At 35.2% G+C, this 22,088-nt stretch overlaps 1 protein-coding gene and 1 pseudogene across 3 annotated transcripts in view; one reads left to right on the forward strand and one right to left on the reverse strand.

The window, feature by feature from the left end:
• The window catches only part of LOC123527475 (uncharacterized), a 577,437-nt gene that overhangs the window by 81,437 nt on the left and 473,912 nt on the right, over positions 1-22,088 (forward strand). The gene's annotated exons all lie outside the window — the stretch shown is intronic.
• LOC123526844 (tRNA pseudouridine(38/39) synthase-like) overlaps positions 5,408-22,088 on the reverse strand; it is a 41,586-nt pseudogene continuing 24,905 nt past the window's right edge.

A 22,088-nucleotide genomic window follows, 5' to 3' on the forward strand; every position in this document is an offset into this window, starting at 1 on the left:
AAAACAGATGAATTCTGAAGCTACACGCTGTTTTAAAACTTGACTTTTGTTTCAGATAGTTGAAATAAATCTCTAACAGATATATGAATACTGAAAAATGTCATAAAATGTTGCTCAAATTTGACAGACCACCTTTATATTTACATTGTTCAGAAATAACTAAAATGGATGTTTTTTACTAGTTCAGAACTGTTATTTCTGGAACTTACATGGATAGCTTGCCGATAAACATATCAAAACACTGTTAACAATATTCAAACTAAAATAGTACAGCACATACATGTATTCATCTCTATAACAACGGAGTCATAGCAGTTTACATAGAAATTGAGCCAGTGCATGGAAAAAAAACACATAATTTTGGCATAATTTTCAAGTTTCAGTTCTTTAAAGAAACAAGACTGATATAAAACAAGCAAATTTAGAAGTAACACACTTGAGGATTAATCATTAACCAACTGTACTGTCTTTACATGACATCGGTGTAATGATATTTACTCTTGATGGCATTTTCTGACACCTTGGCATAACTGACAATTAGATTTTGTCATGCACTGGCTCATATACCATATTCAAAAATCATGACCAATCAAACAAGGAAGATAAAAGATGTCTATGCTCAAACTGTACATATAATGCTATCAAATACGAGGAGTATGGAAGATCACGGAAGATGGAAACGTAAAAATACCAATTACAAATCTCAACTATATTTCACACAGTCTTAATCGACAATTTATTCTATCGTACAAAAAAACATCCAATTATGTACAGTGAAACATGTCTCCCCTGAGCATCAATGCACACTTGAACATCAATAAATCAAGCACCCATGCTCATATGAACATCAATGACTCAAGCATCCATGCTCACATGAACACCAAAGACTTGAGCATTCATGCTCACATGATCAACAAAGACTTAAGCATCCATGCTGCCATCAGCATCAATGTCACTTGTGTATGAATTACTCCAGCATATATGCTCATACCAGTAATTCATGTGGTCCTGAGTCATTCTGTGATTGGATCGCTCAAAGCCCTGGATATCTCAAGCATTTTATTCATCCCATTAAGAACTCACACTATCAATATTTCACTATTTCACTATCCTGTATTGTATTTCTATAAATACCTTCTACTGAATGTTTAAAACAAACTATATCTGAACAGTGACTAAGGGAAGTCCGAGGTCGTCAAATAATGCTATAATCTCTCTAAAATATTTGGAATAAGATGTACTTACAATATATAACAGCACCATATCAAAATAAATGTAAGTTAATCAATAAGACATACATGTTCTCTCTATTTTCTATAATGATTCAAATACAGTCAAACCCAAACATAAAAACCATGCATGAAAGTGTCAAAATTAATATAGAAGCAATTTGGTCAAAATATGCTTCCATGTTGTAGTCAAAGGAAGTCCAAAATAAATAGATCCTATTTTTTTCCCATTTTTACGTATTTGCTCCTCAACTGTGGGGCCAAATTTGGGGAATTCGTTTTAAATAAAAGAAGACATTTTCGTGTCTATATTTGCTTGTCTTCAGGATGTTTACTTAAAATATGAGTGGACCCGGTCTCAGTGGACATGCATTAACTGCATACTATTCAATTTCACTTTTCTTTTCATTTTCTTGAAGCAAATGTACTGATGCCTTGCCGAAAGTAAGTCTATGACTGAGTAAAAGTCTAGAAACAATATTTGAGAATGGATCAGAATTGACTTAATATGAAACAAAGAATTTCTTGTTGTCTTTATTAACAGGTTAAGTACACTGCAAATAAGAAACTTGTATTTAGTGTTCTCTGTCAACAGGTAGTTATTCGCAGGTTTGACTGTACTGAATGTGAATGGATTAGTTCACGTATACACCCCTATTTATACATAGCTCGACATACAAACTTTTACATAAATTATCTCCCCATTCTAATAATTAATGGAAGATGCATTTCGAAAAAAAGCTGTAATCTATTTTTTATTAAGATATTAAATTATAAACAAATATCAAAATGCTATATAAAAGTGCATTTTAAGTCTTTAACCTATACTCTGCAAAATTTCTAAAATGGACTGATCCATAATTCAATTTGGGCAGTGCCATTTTTTATTCAAAGAAGTGTTTACCGATAATTTACTGACTGAATAGCGAACAGTGCAGAACAATCTGCTATGCAAGTTGATCTTGGTCTGCATTGGTTGCAAAATCATAATCAATTGCAGCCAACAGGCTAATGGTTAAGATCACTGTATATAATGAATATACAGTTTTAGTACATTTTTTTCATGGAATTTTTGTTACTCCAATCTATGGAAATCTGCGTTTCATCAGATAAGCACTTATTAAGAGACAACAGTTCAACAAATACATATACACCTAATAATATCTGATACTAAATGATTACAATAATAAAATGCTGAAAATTTATTATAATTTGACACATAAAGGAACTTGCACCAACATGGCACATTTCTGAGTATCTTAATCAATAAATACGACTGTGATTTTTTTTCCGTACTCACCTGTACAACATTATATCTTTTATTTATTTACAGTCAAAATTATTGCAATGAAAATTATCACCCTCATGTAGCTTTACTGTCAAAATTAAGTCCCAAACTTTCACCCTCTTTCAGCTATATGTGTTGAAATAAATCCAAAAATATCACCCTTTCACTGCCACGTGTAGAAATACGTGCTTAACTATCACCCTCCCTCCCACAGCTGTGTATGTCAAAAACAAATCCAGAATTATTACAATCTCACAGCACTACAGAAGAAAAATATCAACATCTTACAACTTATGTGTCAAAATAATTGCAAAACTACCATAATCTACCGCCCTCTTACAAGTGTCAAAATAAATCTTACACTCACATGCGTCAAAATAAATTCAAAATTATTACCCTCTAACATATATAAGTGATGGAAGCTTGGAATGTCTTACCATACAGTTAAGAAAAAAGAATCAACTGAAGTCAACTTTGTAACAAAAGTCAGCAAGGAAAGTGGTGCACAAATAATTCAAAACTCTATTTCTACACTTAAAGATACTTCCTAACTCAACAAAATGTATTGTTCGGAAAATTAAAATAAAATCATATCTTCATTATCTTTGAAAATGCTGCAAGAAATTAAAAAGATTTAGATTTAAAACTAAATATTTAACCAAAATTTCACCTTTATCTAAATGGCAACAAAAAGTCATTATCAATGGTAAATAATAACATCGAAAGAATTAAAAACACTAGCACTTTTACATAATACCACTGACTAGATTTATATGTAAACTGCATTATTTACTTCGAGAATATTTAAAGGAAACCAACATGAGACAATATTGCTTGCCCATATCAAAATATAAGCATGATCCTTTATACATATCTATACATATTTATACAAAATATATCTTATTATCTTATACCTACATCTGACACCTAATATTGTCTCAGAAATACCGTTCTCATTGTCTTAGGAAATATTCTTGTCGATTACCCACTTCTTAAGGGTTACTAGTTAAATATCTGTCATCTAATGATAATATAAAAGCAATCTAAGGTTAACTACACTGACTGAGTTATAAAGCCAAGCTTGAAGACCAGTCTAAAAATCTAGCATCTGACTGATTCCTGGTTCCATAGTTATAAAGCCAAGTTTGAAAACTAGTCTACAAAATATAGCCTCTAACTGATTCCTGGTTCAATAGTTATAAAGCCAAGTTTGAAAACCAGTCTACAAAATATAGCCTCTGACTGATTCCTGGTTCCATAGTTATAAAGCCAAGTTTGAAAACCAGTCTACAAAATATAGTATCTGACTGATTCCTGGTTCCATAGTTATAAAGCCAAGTTTGAAAACCAGTCTACAAAATATAGCATCTGACTGATTCCTGGTTCAACAGTTATAAAGCCAAGTTTGAAAACCAGTCTACAAAATCTAACTTCTGACTGGTTGTTTCAGAACAAAATCCTAAAACTGACCAATAGTTAAATAAAGTTATGACTAGTTTCATTTTTAAAACTTTGTTATGTATTATTCAGTTCTTAAGTAGGTAAGAGAGAGGTCAGTGAAATATATATTTAATATATAAATAAGCTTCAATCTCAAATAAAAACAAGAGCACCGCCTTGCGGGTGCTGACGCTCATCTGATTTTTTTTTTGTATAATAGAAATATTGTCCTACCCATGATTTTCTAAGTCTTAAAAAGGCCATCATTCTTGCAAAAAGCAGGATAGAGTTATGTTTCTTGATGTACAGTGTCCACTTATGATGGTGAAAAACTGTTGCAAGTTTAAATATATATGAGAAAAGTTGACTTAAACATAATACTTAACCAAGAAAATGATTTTCTAAGTCCAAAAGGGGCCATAAATCTTGCAAAAAGCAGGATGGAGTTAAGTTGCTTGCTGTCCAGGGTCAGCTTATGATGGTGAACAAGTGTTGCAAGTTTCAAAGCAATAGCTTTGATAATTTAAGAGAAAAAGTTGACCTAAACATAAAATTTAACCAAGAAATCTGATATTTTCTTAGTCCAATGGGGCAATAATTATTGCAAGAAGCAGGATAGAGTTATATTGCTTGCTGTACAGGGTCAGCTTATGATGGTGAACAAGTGTTGCAAGTTTCAAAGCAATAGCTCTGATAGTTTAAGAGAAAAAGTTGACCTAAACATAAAACTCAACCAAGAAATCTGATATTTTCTAAGTCCAAAAGGGGCCATAAATCTTGCAAAAAGCAGGATGGAGTTATGTTGCTTGCTGTACAGGGTCAGCTTATGATGGTGAACAAGTGTTGCAAGTTTCAAAGCAATAGCTTTGATAGAGTAAGAGAAAAAGTTGACCTAAACATAAAACTTAACCAAGAAATCTGATATTTTCTAAGTCCAAAAGGGGCCATAAATCTTGCAAAAAGCAGGATGGAGTTATGTTTCTTGCTGTACAGGGTCAGCTTATGATGGTGAACAAGTGTTGCAAGTTTTAAAGCAATAGCTTTGATAGTTTAGCCTAGGATAAAAGCTGACCTAAACTTGAAACTTAACCAAGAAATCTGATTTTCTAAGTCCAAAAGGGGCAATAATTCTTGCAAAAAGCAAGATGGAGTTTTTTTTTCTATAAAGGGTCAGCTTATGATGGTGAACAAGTATTCCAAGTTTCAAAGCAATAACTTTGCTAGTTTAGGAGAAAAACTGACCTAAACATAAAACTTAACCAGGCAACACCGACGCCGACAACCGCTCAAGTGATGACAATAACTCATAATTTTTTTTCAAAAAAATCAGATAAGCTAAAAATGTAATGCAGTATCTAATGGAAGACCATCAATGGCTGAAAACTACAGATGGCACTCAATTTAAAAAAATCATCTAAATTGAAAAATTACAAGCACACCTCTGGTTTTTCCACATGCATTATTTAACGCACCTTGACTCCAGACAGTAAAAAACTAGCATTTAAATATAGAATTATGTCAAAGACGGAAATTCTACCAAATGTGTAGATTCAATGTTGCCCAAATGATACTGCCTGCTTCTGGTCATGTGTGCTTGGCACATCTCTGTGCTTGAGTTAACCAAAGACTACACAAAATACAAAATCTCGTGCAACTTTGTCAATGATAGCAGTTTATTGCTTTAGATGTTTGTCAGCTTTGACAATTTCTCATTTATTTCCATTTTGTGATCTTTTACAATCTTATTTACAGTTGTCCCCCAAGATATCTTCTCAGCCAATACGCTCAGTTAACTCGACTCGAGCGGAGAGAAACCAAACACGCTGCAGTACTGTTGCTGATAGTACTCCCCTAGGAAAAACCTTCATTCATTCCCCTTCCTTGTCGGTAGAATCTTTTTCGCTGTCAGGGTTCAGTTTACGTTTCTTTGCAAAATTCTCGATTTTTTCTTCCGCTGTAAATGCTGTAAGTAGAAATTATAATTTGTCTGTATGAATCTCAATAAATTTTCACACTTCTTATTTAAATGAAGATATAAGCTTAAAGATAATATACGTGGATTTCATAACAAAACAAACTAGTGTTACCTATATGATACAGGTGGATAGGAAAACAAGAGCTAGAAGATACAGCATCCCGTCAACACAATTAATAAATCCATGTTCTGACTTTTCATATCTGCTTTTATGAAATAGAGGAAAACAAGAGATAATGCAAACTTTATATGTGAACACAATTAACGAAAACTTTATTTATTCACAAACGTTTAACAACAGCTTATTTTTGATCTTTTTTTTTTGTTGTTGTTGTTTTTTTACCTGCCCGCTTAGCTCAGGTAGAATGTTGGTCTACGAATCGCGGGGTCGTGAGTTCGATCCTCGGGCAGGCCGAATGTTCTCCGTGACTATTTGATAAACGACATTGTGTCTGAAATCCTCTACCTCTGATTCATGTGGGGAAGTTGGCAGTTACTTGTGGAGAACAGGTTTGTACTGGTACAGAATCCAGGAACACTGGTTAGGTTAACTGCCCGCCGTTACATGACTTACTGTTGAAAAACGTGTTCAATCCAAAATATACAAACAAGCAAACAGTTTAATTTTCAAAACCATAGATCAAGTATTTTAAGCATCCATTTTAATCTGCCTCGTAATAATCAGGCAGCCTTTTTCATGCTTTTAAAAATTCAAAACTTGTAATTTCAAAGTAATATATTTTAGGCGTACTGCTGATAAATATTCATAAATATGCAAATGTAACTAACAAGCAAATTTGATGAATTGGAATCCCCCGCCGAAAGGGTCAGAGTTGAGGATCGGCAAAAAAATATATCCAGCAAAAAGTTAAGAATGTTACCAAGAAGCAAATAATTTCATTAGTCAAAATCAAATTAAAAGAAAATGAATGGTTTGTTTCGGTAGGGGGGTGGGGGGGGGGTGAGGACACAACAGTTTACATGTTGATTATAAATATTGATAGAAAACGAAAAATGAAAAAAAACAAATTGGGGGGGGGGTGAGGGGGAGGGGGTGACCAAGGTAAGGTGGTGACCAGGTGTAGGTACACAACATCACATGTTTATGATAAATGTTCATGGAAAAGAATGAAAGAAGTTTAATGAAATTCTTCCAATCGGTTGGTTTGTTACGTACAGATCTGTGGATTTTTAAACAATTAAAGGGCAATAACTATATGGAAAATTGACCAATCGAAAAAACTTGAAGGGCATCGTCGCAGTATCTTGGTTCATGTCTATTTCAAGTTTGATGAAATTCTACCTGCTAGTTACTGAGAAATGGCTGCAGACGGACATTTTTCATTAAATCAAGGGCAATAACTCTGAGAGAAATTGACCTATCAAAAACAAAAATTGACGGGCATCAGCGCAGTATCTTGGTTCATGTCTATATCAAATTCGATGAAATTCTACCTGTTAGTTACTGAGAAATGGCTACAGACAGACATTTTATATTAAATCAAGGGCAATAACTCTGAGGGAAATTGACCAATCAAAAAAAAAAACTTGACGGGCATCATCGCAGTATATTGGTTCATGTTTATTTCAAGTTTCATGAAATTCTACCAAGTAGTTACTGAGAAGTGGCTGCGGACGGACGGACGGACTGACTGACGGACGGACAGCGCCATTTCAATACCCCCCTCCCGATTTCATCGGCGGGGGATAAAAAGTATCATTAAAGCTGCAGTACAAGTATATACATTATGACAGACTTACCTCCCTTTTCCCGTTCCATTAGGGGTCTATATACTCTACTTTTATCTGGAAAAATCCAATCTGCCTGGTGCAGAACTGGGGGACTCAAGTCAGACCATGGTGCTATATCACACTCTACAAACAGAAACTTTGATAATGCAAAAAGCATTGCACCATACATGTAAATTATTTACACTAACATCTCAACTTTCAAATACCGCAACTAAAGGTGATGTTTTTTTTTTCTGAACACTAAACATTCTGATGTTGTGTCACAATATGCAGTTTTCAACCTTCTGTGTCTCAAATGCAGTTCAGATCCACGATTTAAGATGTCGTTTGACCCTAACAGTACATAAGACACAGTTAAAAGTGTTTGCTGCATTAACAAGGCAGTCTTAAAGACAGCTATATCCCATAACTGTTCTAGATAGTGAAAAGGTTTGGCATTGGGTGGAAACACTGATGTTGTTAATTATATTTTATAGTCCATGTATGTCTACATCAAGAAATTTGAAAATTCTTCAAGGGATAAAGGAGATACATAGTGTATAAAATGGAAGGCTCAAACCTTTGGCCTGAATTGTGACCTTGACCTTGAGTGAACATGGCTTGTGAGTTCCGCACATTGTCTGAATGCGGTGATAATTTGACCAAAGTATCAAGAAAACCATTTAAGGGGTTTAGGAGAAAAGGAGAAAACACAAACCTTTGACCTCGAGTTGTGACCTTGAGCCAACATGGCTGTATCATGAGTTCTACACATGGTCTTGATGAGGTGATCGTTTGACTCAAGTAACATGAAAATCCTTGAAAGACTTTAGAGATCTTTCATTATCCTCCTACTAACAATAGTAACAGTCTTCTACAGGAGTCGCTTGGATTAATGGTGGCGATTTACCAATATAAATAAATTTACAAACACATTTTGCCAGTAAACATAAGCAGTCTGATGGTAAAGAAATGAAACTTTTTAGCTTTAACTATTTACAGTGTAATTTTTAATCATTTAATACCCTGCAGAAAATAACATACATTTCCCTCACCTGTTTCAACCTTAGCTTTGTCTAGATCTTCCAACATTTTCTTCAGCATTGTGGCCCTACAATATTTCAAAGTGAACATTGAAAAAGTTCTACACATAAATTATCTTTAGCATAACAATTTAAACAAGAGCTGTCTCCATAGGATGACACATGCCTCCGATGGCACTTTGAATGAATAGGTATGACCGATGTTAGAGTTTAGGACCTTTGACCTACGAACCTGGGTCTTGTGCGCGACACGTTGTCTTACTGTGCCACACATTCATGCATAGTTATTTTAAATCTATGCATGAATGACAAAGATATGGACCGGACACGCCCATCATTGCCCACATTGCCTTGACTTTTGAGCTACGGACCTGAGTCTTGCGCGCGACACGTCGTCTTACTGTGGTACACATTCATGCCCAATAATTTTAAAATCCATGCATGAATGACAAAGATATGGACCGGACACGCCCATCAATGCACTATCATGAAATATGACCTTTAACGTCTAAGTGTGACCTTGACCTTTGAGCTACAGACCTGGGTCTTGCGCGCGACACGTCGTCTTACTGTGCCACATATTTATGCGTATTTACTTGAAAATCCATCCATGGATGACAAAGATATGGACCGGACACGCCCATCAATGCACTATCATGAAAAATGACCTTTAACGTCTAATTGTGACCTTGACCTTTGAGCTATGAACCTGGGTCTTGCACACGACACGTCGTCTTACTGCGGTACACATTCTTGCAAGATTATTTGAAAATTCATCCATGGATGACAAAGATATGGAAGACAAAGATATGGACCGGACACGAAAATTGCGGACAGACCGACAGACGGTTCAAAAACTATATGCCTCCCTTCGGGGGCATAGAAATACTCCAACTTTAAATTAATACCTTTACAGTTTGAAGTCCATACATAAGCTCATATTTTTTTCTGAATTAGTCCCTTCTACTATCGCTACCAGCATGCCCCTTCAAGTGATGTTGTGCTCTTAGAATAAAATACTTTTTCCAAAATAACAAAATCTATATTTTAATGCAAACTGGGAGAACACAACTGACTTCCAGAAATAAAGATGATATGGAAAACAAATTCCCCAAGGTAAGTACCTTTCATTGGAGACCACTTCACCAACGAAATCCCGTTTAGAGAATCACTGTGAATGATCTCCTGAAACCTGTGGCAAATCGACTTGTCAAGAATCTGACCATCAAAGCATGGTTACTCGGTTTTTAAGTGGTTAAAATTAGTAAAATCGTAACAGAAATGCGAAACTATATTTTACAGCATTTTCAGGACATAGGTTGGTCGGGTTAGCAAAACTGCGTTAACCTTGCATGCGTATCGTTAAAGTAGGAAGTTATTTTTTGACTAATCACGTTTATTCCTAATGTATAATTATACCTTTCAAGGAAACTCATTTTACATGCCTTGAAAATTGATTTTCAACACAGAAATAGTTATATTGTTGTCATATTACAAACTCACTTGAGAGAATGCTCTGCCCAAAGCTGCTGTAATGTCTCGATGTTATCCTCATGCCAATCTATAAAATATTCATGTCTCAGCATATTAACTGTAACATTACATTCAAGACTAAATTCAAGCAATATTCCCCCCCTTCCCCTATTCAGAGATTTTTTTTCTGAAACACATTTATGACCCCTTCTGGTGCATACCATATCTATTTTGGTAATCAAATGCTGCATTTTCTTTCAGATTATCTCCATTTTTTCTGCTTCTTTCTATAATTTATTTCTCCCAACAGAAAATTGCTCACAAAGTAATTTCCAAAGTGTTTCTGGAGATTCAAACATCTTTTTGCTCAACCTTAAAACACGTTTTCACACTTTCATATTGAACAATAATGACCAAGTAATATTTAAGGACAACTTTCAAAATTCAGGACATTTCAAGGTGTGTGCAAACCATTACCTCCCAGCTCTATTTCCATTTACAACTTTTAACATAATGAAACTGGAACATAAACTGAACAAAGGTAAAACCAAGGCTCTACTGAAATGTGCATAATAAATGAATAACAGCAAGCATCGAACATAGCGAAACCAATGTTCTACTAAACTGTATCTCATAAAGGAGTACCAGCAAACACCGAACATAGTGTAACCAAGGTTCTACTAAGCTGTATCTCATAAATGAGTACCAGAAAGCACTTACTGTTTCATCAACCTAATCTATAAAATACTAGTATAGTTAAAATTCTTATTGATATGACTGCAAGAGTGTGCAAACTCCATCAACATTCTTCCTGCAAAAAATACTCTGTAAATCTCAATAAATTCTCATTCAAAATACTACAGAACCGAGGACAACAGAAACCACTACTACTATGGTAGTAGCTGGTAATAACATGTTTGCTTAAAATCTTCCTGATTTTTCTTTCTTCCATGTTCTGATATCATAGTGGATATAAATGCATTTTTTTAAGCGTTCTTGATGAAGATCAATAAATTTGAATATTTTCAGACTGTCCATGACTACAAGTGAACCCTTTAAATTCTTTGGGCCATTTATGACAATAAATACGCATGCATCTGGGTGAGACTTGGGTATAATTTGGTTCTACACCAGTTTTGATATGCTTTAAAAAAATTCTATCGTGTATTTTGAAAATTCAACTGAATATTTATGCAACTTTGCAATTCATCTGTTGCTCAATGACCAATAATAACATGACAAAATCAATAAAAGGAAAATACTGAGTACTGGTACAATGACAGTAATTAGCAGTTTTCTCCCTTTATCTGTTGGGGCAAAATCATTTCAGTACATAACAAGGTGCAATACGATAAAAAATCCTGACTGTTTATGATTAACCTTTATCCTGCTAAATTTTTAAAATGGACTGGTCCATCATTCAATTTCGGCAGTGCTACTTATTATTCAAAGGGATGTTTACAGAAAATTTACTGACAGTAGCAGGCTAATCTTGGTCTGCTCTGTTTGCAAAGGCAGAATCACTTGCTACATGTACCAGCTGGGTAAAGGTTTAAAGAAAGTTCATTTTCTACTGATAATTAGGATAACATACAGCACAAGTTCATAAATCCCCTCTTTTCTTATATCCTAGATGAAAGTACTTGTTCAATTAATGTAAGTAAACACTGGACACAGTTTAATTTAACACCAAACTTACATGCTTCATGTAAATACTCAAATTCATCACCAAAGTTGGCATCATACAGACATAATGGAATATCTAAAATACGAAAATAAACTCAATCTGAAAATTTGTGACAAAACTGCTGGACACAATACATCAGTTGTTACCATAACAATAATAAAATCTGTGAAAAAAAGATCATTTGGAAGCACATAACACAACCAAGCTACACAATAGCAGACTCCGTTTAACCGAGTCTGTTCAAGAGACGTAATGAAATCTGCAACACCCCTTATGCCTCCCCCATCCCCACCTCTTGCACAAGCTTCAGCAGAATTTTATCATAGATAAAACTAAATGTTCTCAATGATCCCAAAAGACCAGAAAATATAACAACACTGAGTCCAAGTATGACAGAGACTTTTTACAGTCGCAACACGACACACAATGGCTACCACTGAATAAGTTAATAAAATCTATGAAAAAATCATGGTGACGTACTCATCCAGCCATAAAATTTAGCGCTAAGCCCAGTTAAAGTTAATTATGGGCTAGCATTTCTAAAAATCTTTACAATTTGCAAGCCTTGTAGACTGGTTTGCTGGAAATCATGCCATATATTAATATACATATACAGCAATTCAGGATATAGTCTGCTAATCATATTTCTGACATATTGAACTGAGGTTTTTTAGGGTTCTTTTCAGCATTGAGCAATTCATCTATTACCTGAAAATATAAGTATAATACAATTCACACTTCTTCAAATTGTGGTGTAAAAGAGCTGAATTTAAGGTTGTTTTACACTTTTATAGATAACTCAATAGTATTTGTCTATGTGTACTTTTTAAGTTATTTCCCTTGGACTATACTAAGGATTCCAAGTTACAAAGTTAAGCTGTTCATTGTCAGGTTACAAATAACTCACATGATGTTGGTCTTAAAATCTGTTTGTTTGTTTTGTGTAAATTCATAATAAAACTTTCCAACAGAAATGGCAATCAGTAAACTTAATCTGTGTACATGGATTATGTAGAAGTAAATGACAACTTCTCTGCATGTATCAGAAGTGGAGGACTAATTAAATGAAATATATTGTCTCCTGCTTAACTGCCATGCAGATTATTCCCCATGTCAGAGTACTGAATTCACAAACTGCCAGTGGCTGTTTTGTGTTTACCTACTGAGCCAACCTAAACAAGGCAGAATTTTTGCTTTGTCTGTAGTAATTTTTACTTTAATAGTATAAAATTGTGACACAATTATTCCAATGTTCTTTTATTCTATGTCTGCAACATCATTACTTGGAGTATTGTGGAATTCACATCCTTTTTTTTCTAAATTTTCCTTACTAAACCGGAGTCCTTTTATCACAGCCATCTGGTTTGGCTTTTTTTTTGTTCTGAATCCAGCAAAATGATTTCAAATCTGTGCAAAGGATCAACAACTGACCTAAAGGAGCATTTGTTTTATTTTCCAATTTACCTTGAACATGTACAGTGGGCTTCATTGGGCTTCAAAAAGGTTGCCTGCCTGCATGAAATGTAAGGCAAGTTTTTAGCAGGTTTGGTAAGTTATTGAAATGTTCAAGACTGGGTGTCCTACAGAGTAGTTACCCTTGTGCAGAGTAGTTTCCCTTGACAAAAAGTATATCTGATGTTTTGAATAGTCAGTTGCTGTTTAGAATCAAATGTGATAATTTATTTCTATAATAATGTTGCCAAAGTACTTTAAGGGTACATACTTTCTGCTAGGAGTTTCTGAAAGAGAAAGTGTGCTTGTTACAATGAACAAAATAATCTACTCTCCAAACGAAAGAAAAATAATGGAATTCAGGAAGTAGTACCCGCAAGAATTCTTGACCGAATATGGTAAGGGGTAGACTGTAAATGCTTTTTTCATGAATTCTGAAAACTGCTTTCAAACAAATTTTCTTTAGATCAAACAATAATTTGAAAGTTTCTCTAAACAAATCTCAGGCAATCTGTTTCAACCTATGATAAAAACTACATATAATGCAATTTTAGCATTTCTAAGAATGATCATGGCAATTGTACAGGTTTCACTGAATATGGCTGTACTGATCAAACATACAAATTTAACATACCTCGGGTGATTCTTGTTCTTTTCCAACTAGGAAGAGTACAGAAACTATACATCATATCTGATGATACAAAAAAAAAACTGTGCCAACTATCGACAGTTCACACATCGTGTAGCCACCTTGATCTGTCTCATCCAGAACCTTGATCTCGGCACTCAAAATTTTACGTACGAAGTTTGTCACACCACCTGCTATGTCCTGTTTGCACAAGTTCCTAAAGTCGTGTTCCCCTATCAATTTCTTTGCTGCTTGGTCCATTATCTACAAAGGGCAGATACATAAAAGTAATGGAAAAGTTTAGCATTTTTTGCAGGATGGAAAACAACAGTAAAACCTCTGTTTATGACACTGAAAAAGAGCCAATACTCTCCCAAAGGAGCAGATGCTTTCTTTCCCGTATAAAAATGCTCTATAGAGCCTCAGCATCTGTTAAAAAACATTTCAGTCTTCTAAGAGGTGTTTATTTCGTTAAGTCGCACTTAAATACCAATTTCACCATTTTCTAATTTTCTTAGTTACAAAATTAATACAAACCTCAATATTCAAACTGTCCCTTGGGAGGAAATACTTGTATGTCCTCTTCTTACAACTGAATCAGGAAAGGAAAAGAATTAACACTTCAAATAACAAATCATTGGATAAACTGTTTGAAAGTTGGAGACGTTTACCAGATTTGATGTAGATTTTTTATACAAAATACTATAGACTGGAAAATATTAGAAATCTTTTTAATTTCTTGGGAAAGACATTTTATGGTTTCGATATAAATGGCTTTCTCGATAAAATATAGTTTTATGGATTTCAAAACATAAACTGAAAAGAAAGGGGAAATCAAGGTTTTTTAGTTTGGATTAAATTCTGTGGATTTATTAAACTATGAAATCCACTGACAAATACCCAGTATTCAAAGGGGTTTTCATTCTCCAATAATATCTTGGAACACACCTACTTGGAAATTTGGAACAGTTGTAAACATAAACCTGTATTAGCTACTGAAATTAAACAAGATATGAAGCACAAGTTTGTAACAACACAAGTATGGTGACCTTTCTCATCACAAAATAAAATGTGTTACAAAAAATCTACAGAAAAGAGCACTCTATTCAATAATTTCATGAATATTTTTGGCTAAAATATAAGGTCAACAAGAAGCTGCGTTCAATAAACGCTTGATGCCCCCGGTGGCATCCTTGTCGATACAAAGCAACCTAAGTCCAAAAAGCGGTCAAGTGATGTTTGATGGCCACAGGTTACATCTGCATTAGTATCAAGTCGTTCTAGTAAGGGGTATTGATGCTAGAGGAAACAGTCCCATTTGGTTAACCAAGAGATGGCCCATACAAAGCAACCTAAGTCCAAAATGAGGTCAAGGTCAAACTGAGGTCAGGTGATGTTTGAAGATGGGGAATGATCACAGGTTACATCTGCATTAGTATCAAGTCATTCTAGTAAGGGGTATTGATGCTAGACGGAACGGTCCCATTTGGTTTACAAAGAGATGGCCCATGCAAATGTTGAAAGAATCCCAAGTCCAAAACGAGGTCAAGGTCAAAGTGTGGTCAGGTGATGTCTGAAGATGTGGAATGGCCACAGGTTACATCTGCATTAGTATCAAGTTATTCTAGTTAGGGGTATTGATGCCAGACGAAACAGTCCCATTTGTTTAACCTCGTACGGACAGTCATATTCAAACATAAATAAGTGAACGAGTGATCTGGCTCTTAAGCACACTCATACCATGTGATCTATGGCTCACATTCGTACATGTTTCCAATAACAGAAGTACCGAATGAAACACCAAGACTACAAACATGTGAAATAGTTTTCTCTCCATAAAAATTTTAAGGGATATATTGACTTACAGCTATAATTTTAAGATAAAACATTTCTTTTTCCCCAGTGTCAACAATGTTTTTGAGTATCAATACTTCAAGGTTTTTGACTGACATATCAATGCATTATACATGTCAGCCATACATCAGTACCTCGATAAACAATGACAGCTCTATTTATAGCAATGAAATAGTCACCTCAAATTTACAACAACAATGTGATTGGACTGTGACTTACCTGGAGCTTAATTCTGGATCGACAGGTGCCCAAGCTAGTGCTCGGATTTCTGGAGGTAGATTTTTGTTGAGAATGTGACAGTATTGAATCTCAGTGGTCTTGTCCCCTAACACAGAAAATTGTTATGTTTATTTGTTTGTTAAGCCATGGTGACTTGTTTGTTACGAAGTAATTTGCATTTACAAATGTATTTTCTTTTAAATGCACCCTTTGTTATGTTTTCATACATTTCAGAAAATGAAAGCATGATCTTTCGTTGATATGAAAATTTATTTATAACTTTACATTAATCATATTTATAGTGGGTTTTTGTGCTACAGAAAAGGAAGTTAATACTATTATTTTTTTTGATACCCCTTGTAAAAGAATCTTCCAATATTCAGGAAAATCAGACTGATCAAAAGAAGTCAAGGGCTCAACACAATGATAGAGATTATGAGGTAACTATCATATAAATGAATATTCATCAGACAAGTTGAAGAAGTATAAGTTGTGGCACTGCCAAAATATGTCAAATTGTCATAAAAACAAAAGCTGTCTCCATAGGATGACACATGCCCCCTATGGCACTTTGAATGAATAGATATGACCAATGTTAGAGTTTAGGACCTTTGACCTACGGACCTGGGTCTTGCGCGCGACACTTCGTCTTACTGTGCCACACATTGATGCGTAGTTATTTTAAATTCATGCATGAATGACAAAGATATGGACCGGACACGCCAATGCACTATCAAGAAATATAACCTTTAACGTCTAAGTGTGACCTTGACCTTTAAGCTCCAGACCAGGGTCTTGCCCGTGACATTTCGCCTTACTGTGGTACACATTCATGCCCAATAATTTTAAAATCCATGCATGAATGACAAAGATATGGACCAGACACGCCCATCAATGCACTATCATGAAATATGACCTTTAACGTCCAAGTGTGACCTTGACCTTTGAGCTACAGATCTGGGTCTTGCGCGCGACACATCGTCCTACTGTGGTACACATTCATGCCAAGTTATTTGAAAATCCATCCATGCATGACAAAGATATGAACCAGACACGAAAATTGCGGACAGACCGACAGAGAGACAGACGGTTCAAAAACTATATGCCTCCCTTTGGGGGCATCAAAAGCACTCCAAATTTCATGCCAACAAGATTAACCCATTATTCAGCATACAAAGGAAGCATTTGTTACAATTTGACTATGTTAACAACTGATGTACCTGGTCTTTCAGCAGCTGTTCCACCTTCTCTGACCTTCACCCTACACCAGAGAGTAGATTGGTCCAAAGATCCAGTGAAATCACCTGCAATTACAAAATACTTATAGTAACTATCTTCTTCCCTATTTAGGTGTGTCTTTCAATAGCTGATTAGAACATGTACATATCGTATACTGATTAATATATTTTTGCTGGCGCTTGACTTTTGTGTTACTAATTATGACTAAATGTGAAAATTCATAAGCTACTGTAATAAAATAGTGCTCAAAAGAAAAGCATTTTGTTTTATTTTATTTCTTCTATTAATTAAAGAATATGACATGGAAGAAAGAAATATATCATTAGTTGAAGGTGTGTATGGAATTATCTGGCTCTCGGGTAGCTATTTTGCAGAACTCTGCAGGGCCTCCTTTCCGTCTAAAAAGTTACCCTCAAGCCAGATATTTAAATCTGCAACTTCAGTCTGTGAAAGATTCTTATATGCTTACACCATAAATAAATGTCATTTAGTTTTGCACCAGAATCATAGTTTGATACTTTTCAATTTTCACTATAAAATGGATTAAGTTTAATGAATTAACATGCATTTGATGGATGTTTTACAGTTTGTCCTGCAAAAGCTGTCAGACCGAGTGGTCAACAAAATTTAAAGAAGATAGTTTGAAACTGAAAGTGGTGTCATTTATTGATTTTCTCCTAAATATTTGCAGCATTACTCATTGTAGCACATGTTTCTAACAAACCCCACTTCTCCCCAATCCTTCCGGAAGGAACTGCTTTCTGGACTGACCATGACTCAAATATATGGTTCATATAGCACATTTACGTTTTACTATGAAAACATAATTTTTAATGGGGGCACTAAATTTTGTGGGTTTTGTTGTTGAGCAAATCAACAAAATTCAGTCCAAATGAACTGGTAAAATTTCCATTTCTTTTATTATATGTTCAAACATCAAAATACATTAATTTATATACCCAGAAAATGTCATACCCATGAAATTCAATGAATTTACATACCATTAATTTATATATGCACAAAATAGCCTTTTTTGCGCTAAAACCATGAAATTTCATGTACAAAGAAGAAATAACATGAATTTACATACTATTCTGAGTAGTTAAAATCTAGGCAATATTTCCAAAAAGAATTATTTATAAAACCATACCTGACTGAAGGCACTGACACCTTTATCTGTGCGTCCACACCGGTGGTAACATGACGTCTCCCTTAAAACAGAAATAACAACACAGGTTATTACAAACAAAAATACTAACCTAGACCAATAACACATTACCAAAGATTCTCCTCTGCATGATATTTGCCGAAAACACACTTTTTTTGTTAAAAAAGTCATTGCATGTCTACATGCTGTTTTTCAAATATAAGGGTAACTTATAACTCATGTGCAACAAAAGTTACAGCACGGCTTATACGATACCAGAATTAAGCGTTAGCCTGCTCACTGGCGGCAGGTGATTCTGCCTTTGCAACATGCCTATCATTGCAGTCTGATCATGATCTGTACTGTTTGCTATTTAGTCGGTAAATTTCTGTAAACATCCTTTCGAATATTAAATGGTTTTGCCAAAACTGAATGATGGACCAGTCCATTTCAGAAATTCAGCAGGCTTAGAGTTATGAAACCAAATCCTTCAAAAAAAATACATCCACCATACCATAAACATACTCAGAAGTTTTAACAGTACTTTGCGATTTTCTTTAATGATTCAATAAGGTTTGAAATCAATAAAAATCTCTGAGTCTTAGAGTGGGAATTATCCAATCATGAATGCGGCTGTGTAAATTATATGAATGGTTTAGAAGTTGAACTGTACAAATGATAAATATTTGTCAAGTATGAATAAAATAGTTTGTTTGTTTGTTTGTTTTGGGTTTAACGCCGTTTATCAACAGTATTTTTTCAGTCATGTAACGGCGGGCAGTTATCATAACCAGTTTTCCTGGATTCTGTACCAGTACAAACCTGTTCTCTGCAAGTAACTGCGAACTTCCCAATATGAATCAGAGGTGGGGGACTAATGATTTCAGACACAATGTCATTTATCAAATAGTCAAGGAGAACATACGCCCCGCCCCGGGATAGAACTCATGACCCCGCGATCCATAAACTAACGCTCTACTTACTGAGCTAAGCGGGCGGGTACGAATAAAATAGAGTTGTCATGGAAAGTACAAGCAGTAAAAATGGGTAACAGTTACCGAAGCGTTTCTCTAATTAGTGGTGCAGTGGTCCAGCTCTTAGAGTGGGAATTATCCAATCATGAATGCAGCTGTGTAAATTATATGAATGGTTTAGAAGTTGAACTGTACAAATGATAAATATTTGTCAAGTACGAATAAAATAGTTTGTTTGTTTGTTTGTTTTGGGTTTAACGCCGTTTATCAACAGTATTTTTTCAGTCATGTAACGGCGGGCAGTTATCATAACCAGTTTTCCTGGATTCTGTACCAGTACAAACCTGTTCTCTGCAAGTAACTGCCAACTTCCCAATATGAATCAGAGGTGGGGGACTAATGATTTCAGACACAATGTCATTTATCAAATAGTCAAGGAGAACATACGCCCCGCCCCGGGATAGAACTCATGACCCCGCGATCCATAAACTAACGCTCTACTTACTGAGCTAAGCGGGCGGGTACGAATAAAATAGAGTTGTCATGGAAAGTACAAGCAGTAAAAATGGGTAACAGTTACGGAAGGGTTTCTCTAATTAGTGGTGCAGTGGTCCAGCTCTTAAGGTGTTGGCAACTGATCCTAGAGTGTTTGAGTCCAGACCCTTTTGTGGTTACAACTTCCCAGTTCCACAACTGATATAAGAGTAGGTTTTTTTTCCGAAATTATAGACTTAAAAATTAAACATGTCTATAACCTAACAAGAGTGGCAGACTGTCATAATATGCCTGTCATCGAATTTGGCCTTATTCAGGGGCCATAATTCAGGAGTGGCTGGTTATCGAATTTGGCCAAGATATTTTGCCAATAAACATTGTCAGTAAGTTTGGTGACAAGTGGATGAAAATTGTTCGACTCAGGGTGCGGACAAGGTTAAATTCGCAGTATATTTCGAGTGATTCAAGGGCCATAATCCAAGAGTGCTTAGGTTGATTTCGCTGGTTATCGAACTTGGCCGAGATATTATGCCAACAAACATTATCTACAAGTTTGTGAAAGATCAGATGAAAATTGTTTGACTTAGAGAGCAGACAAGGCTAAATTTACAATATTTCAAGTAATTCAAGAGCCATAATCCAAGACTGCCTGTGGTAATAAATACTGTCAACAAGTATGATGAAGATCGGATGAAAACTGTTTGACTTAATAGGGCGGGCAAGGCTACATTTGCAGATTTTGAGTAATTCCAGGGCCATAACTCAAGAGTGCCTGGGGAGATTTTGCTGGTTACCAAACTTGGCCGGTAAAATGGCGCAAATGACGTCGCCGTTAAAAATACATGTAAAATACACGCGACGTTGTCGTTTTCAACGCACCTGTTGAACAAAAACACGCTCAGCTATGTAAACAAGTCTAACAGCGCAGGCGAGAAGTCATGAAAAAAATCAACTAACCTTGCACAACGTGTATAACAATTTTAGAAAAGATATTAACTATAAAACAATATTCCTTCGTAAGTATTTGTTGCACTATCGGTCATTTAAACTGCAGAAATCCAGTACCTTTCTCCGATATCGGCCATATTTATGCATGTACACAACAAATGACGAAATGTTTCCACGTCATACATGTCAAACTTCTATCAATACTCTCACTGGTTGTTTTTGAACCGCGTATAAAAGCAATAGGCCTAGACATATTGTGGGAAAATAATTATAATTTTCACTGTTTTCTATTCCAGAAGTTAGATGTAATTTTTACATATTATACACAATACTCGATATGTATACATGTTAATTCAATTGAATCATCACTGCATAACGGGGTCCCACTATTGCATGTGGAAACTTAAAATACCCGTACACGCGTCAATAGCAAAATCAGATGATTACTTCACACAGTGGTGTCATATGCGCCATATTACCGGCAAAGTAAACATAGATGCAGGCCGGAGGGTGGTGTGTTCCCAGACGTTTTTACAAAAAAGACTGGAGGCATTTTTCTTTGCAAATGTGCAGACATATGAAATAAAAGATGTTCTTTGTTGTAAGAGATGTATAAAAATTACTGTTTGCATATTTTGTGTAACAGAGTTAAGTTAATTCTTAAGTGCGCCATATTACCGGCAACAGGGCTATTATGCCCATAAATATTGTCAACAAGTTTGGTGAAGATCGGATGAAAACTGTTTGACTAAAAGGGTGGACAAGGATAAATTTGCAGATTTTAGAGTAATTAAAGGGTCATAACTCAAGAGTGCCTGGCCAAGATATTATGCCCATAAACATTGTCACCAAGTTTGATCCGATGAAAACTCTTTGATTTAAAGAGCGGACATATTTTTGGATAACGGCCGCCCGCCACCATGGGTGTTCACATACAAGAGGACCATGATGGTCCTGAATCGCTCACCTCTTCCCACATGATCCAGTTTTGGGTATGACGTCGTTTTTTCTATTATTTGACATAGTGACCTAGTTTTTGAGCTCATGTGACCCAGTTTTGAACTTGACCTAGATATTATCAAGATAAAAATTCTGACCAATTTTCATGAAGATCCATTGAAAAATATGGTCTCTAGAGAGGGCACAAGGTTTTTCTATTATTTGACCTATTGACCTAGTTTTTTAAGGCACGTGACCCAGTTTCAAACCTGACCTAGATATCATCAAGGTAAACATTCTGACCAATTTTCATGAAGATCCATTCAA

This window comes from Mercenaria mercenaria, chromosome 14 (assembly GCF_021730395.1).
Source record: "Mercenaria mercenaria strain notata chromosome 14, MADL_Memer_1, whole genome shotgun sequence".
Taxonomy (NCBI): Eukaryota; Metazoa; Mollusca; class Bivalvia; order Venerida; family Veneridae; genus Mercenaria; species Mercenaria mercenaria.